General features: G+C 29.9%; 1 long non-coding RNA gene across 1 annotated transcript; it reads right to left on the reverse strand.

The window, feature by feature from the left end:
* Positions 1 to 1,490: 1,490 nt before the first annotated feature.
* On the reverse strand, positions 1,491 to 2,253 carry LOC118735127. The gene is made up of 3 exons (XR_004992515.1): positions 1,874 to 2,253; positions 1,697 to 1,823; positions 1,491 to 1,638 (listed from the first exon to the last, which is right to left on the reverse strand). It is a non-coding gene; the product is annotated as an uncharacterized LOC118735127 (long non-coding RNA).
* Between the last annotated feature and the right edge of the window lie 1,173 nt (positions 2,254 to 3,426).

The raw sequence follows: 3,426 nt of genomic DNA on the forward strand, positions 1-3,426 counted from the left end.
CTGTAAACTATGTTTTTCAGAAAGAAAATGTTCATATTTTAAAAGAAAAATTACAAAAGATATTTCTTCAAATAGTTTTTTACATAAATCCACAATAAGTTTTTCATTAAAAACGGTTATAAGGCCATAATATAACAAAAAGAAATAAAAAAACAAAAATATTTCATTTTTTAAATTACTGATTGTTCAGCATCAATTTTGTTTTTAAATTTCATATAGATCTCAAGAACTCGATTAGAACATTTATTATTCGGTTCAACTTTGTAAATAAACTTCGAAAAAAATTTCAAAAAGTTTGACAATGCAGGATCAAATTCAATATGAAATACATAAAATTACTTAAAATATAAATCAAATACTTCAACGAATGTATATTCTATAGGTACCTGTAAGGCTTTCTTCTTCTTCTTATTTGGCGCTGTAACCGCCTAAGCGATTTTGGCCGAGTCCAAAACAGCACACCAGTCATTTCTCTTCTGTGCTAACTGACGCCAATTGAAAATGCCAAGTGAAGCCAAGTCCTTCTCCACCTGGTCTTTCCAACGCAGAGGAGGCCTTCCTCTTCCTCTGTTACCAGCATCGCGGCCCGCGTTGAATATTTTCAGAGCAGGAGCGTTTCTGTCCATCCGAACGACATGGCCAAGCCAGCGGAGCCGCTGAATTTTAATTCGCTGCACTATGTCTATATCGTAAGGCTTTACCATCAATTAAAATAAAATACTAAACAATTTCCCCCTTTTTTTCCAGATGCTACTATCGTAGGCTGCTTGCTGTTTAATTCGAAATCGTATATGGGTGTATTTATCTGAAATTAGGAAATACGTTCAATTATTGGTTTTTAATAAATACTTATTTAATTAAATTTGATCTTATTTTATTATTTAATTAAGTTTAATTGTATTTTGTTTTAACATTTTAATTTACCTACTACATACTTATATTTTATTTATTTTTATTTCATTTATTTTAGTATTTTATTATATTATTTAATTTTATTTTATTTATAGGTATATTTCATTTTACTTACTAAATACTTATATTTTATTTATTTTATTTTATTTGTTTTTATTTCATTTATTCTACTATTTAATTGAATTTTATTTTATTTTCTTTGTAGGTATATTTCATTTTACTTCATTTTACTTACTACATACTTATATTTTATTTATTTAAGTATTTTATTTTATTGTTTAACTTTATTTAATTTAATTTTATTTATAGGTATATTTCATTTACGTCATTTTACTTACTACATACTTATATTTTATTTATTTTAATTTCATTTATTTTAGTATGTCATTTTACTATTGAATTGAATTTTATTTAATTTAATTTTATTTTGTTTGTATGTTTCATTTTACATTATTTTATTTACTACATACTTATATTTTATTTTATTTTATTTCGTTTATTTTCTTTTATTCCTTTTATTTTACTTTATTTTATTTTTTTTTTATTTGATTTTATTTCAAATTTGGATACCTCTTCACTTACATTCTGAAAATTTACAGTTCATTCATTCATTCATTGACAGTTGATTCGAAATTTACTCTTAGTTGTTTATTCTCCTTCGAGCGAAGTGTAAATGAAGGTGTAGCCTCAGCAGATGTAAAAACGGTTCGATTTCTATAAACCACTCTGAAAATAAAATTTCAATTAGAATTTAAACCCGCATCTCTTAAGTCAAGATGCTTACCTGGTATTAAACAGCTGCCAACAGTGTCTTTTAAAACGTCCTCTGTGAACTTGAAATAACTTCGCCAGGAAGTAATCAGGCTGTTGGCTATTATACGATTGTAACGCAGTTCAAAATCAAATGAAATCTAAAAATTGCTAGTCACAAAAATTACTTTACAAATGTTGTCTCATTTACCAGAGAAAGATCATATCGAAAAATAGGAAATGCCTTCAAAACATCAAGATGTTGGGTACAATATCGAATTCTCTCATTTAGTGTTGTCTTAAATTTTTGTTTTATATCTTCAGTATTTCCTTCAACGACACAAGTCTTGAAGAAACTTGTATCAAATTCTACAGATGTGCTCCTACGTCTCTCTGTATTTGGTTCACCTAAACTTTTGTTAAAATTCGTGCGCCTTTTTCTATTTAAGTTTTTGAGGTTTGAATCCAGGTTCCTGAATTGTCCGCTGGATTGTAAAACAGGTCCTGTAAAAAAAAATTCAAAAATAGTGCTTTACTTAAAACAACACACTTACAATTCCGCCTACTTCGCTAGCGCTGCATTTGTAAACAGGAAAATTGGCGATACTTACTTTTGCAAGAGCAATTATTTGTTCCCGAGTTTACGGCTTCACGGACCAATATACGTCGTGAGGCATCACTTAGGGCCGGTTTCTCCATCTCCGGTTAACACTAACTCCCCGGTTAAACACTGTTATCGACGTTCTAACTCCATGCATATAACAGGGAGTGATAAGGTCGGTAACGATGTTTACCGGGGGATTAGTGTTAACCGGAGATAGAGAAACCGGCCCTTAGCGTTTTTGTGTGGTTATATTCCTGAAGTATATGAGAACCATCACCTTCTCTAATAAAGTCCAATAGCGCCTATTTAAACAATTCATTATTGCCAAACGGTTTTGCCATAAAAATTTGTTTATACTACCGCGCAGAATATGAAAATTTCCTAAGTGCAAATGTACAATTTGCAAACACACTGCAAAACTAAAAAGAACATCACGCCACAAGCGATGCGTTTGTATGCAAATTCTGTGTAGTCCATATTCTGCACTTATGACAATCTTTTACACTTACTTCATTTCAAAGAAATTCAATACCCGAATTTGTTGCCTTGCCAATAGGAATGTTTTCTGTTAAAGCATATAAATATGTAAATAATTAATAAATTAGCGGTTCACCTTAGCTTACCCTTGTGAAAAATTTCTAGCAAAAAACAGGAGCAACTTCCAAATCGCTTAATTGTGTCTAATATTTGGTCTTGCTGTATTGCGACTTTATCACAGTCCATCAACTTTACAGTGCTATTGTATGAAACATCCAATTTTGAATAAACTGTGAAATAATAATGTTCTTTGACAAATCAATTATATAAATAGGCAATCATGTTTCCTTTACACCCCTTTTACGGCTAAACTATACTTCTAAGGAATAAACAATTATATATCATTAGAAAGGTATTTTGATGCTGATGTGCAGGCAATTTTTAAAATTTCAAATTAGGTTAACATAAAGCGAAAAACTCAATTAAAAAATGACATCAATACTAATATTGTACGTGTATAAGGTTGGAGCGGAAATGCCACCTAAATGTATGCTTTAATATTGATACTGAATTACAGAAACGTGCTAAGCAGCAGTTTAGGAATAAGATGTATGTATGTATGTACATGAATAGATTATACTCAAACAAGGAAGAAGGTAAAGTTGAGTATGGAGAAGAAGAAA

Source organism: Rhagoletis pomonella, unplaced genomic scaffold, assembly GCF_013731165.1.
Source record: "Rhagoletis pomonella isolate Grant_MI unplaced genomic scaffold, Rhpom_1.0 Rhpom_scaffold_00003, whole genome shotgun sequence".
Lineage (NCBI taxonomy): Eukaryota > Metazoa > Arthropoda > Insecta > Diptera > Tephritidae > Rhagoletis > Rhagoletis pomonella.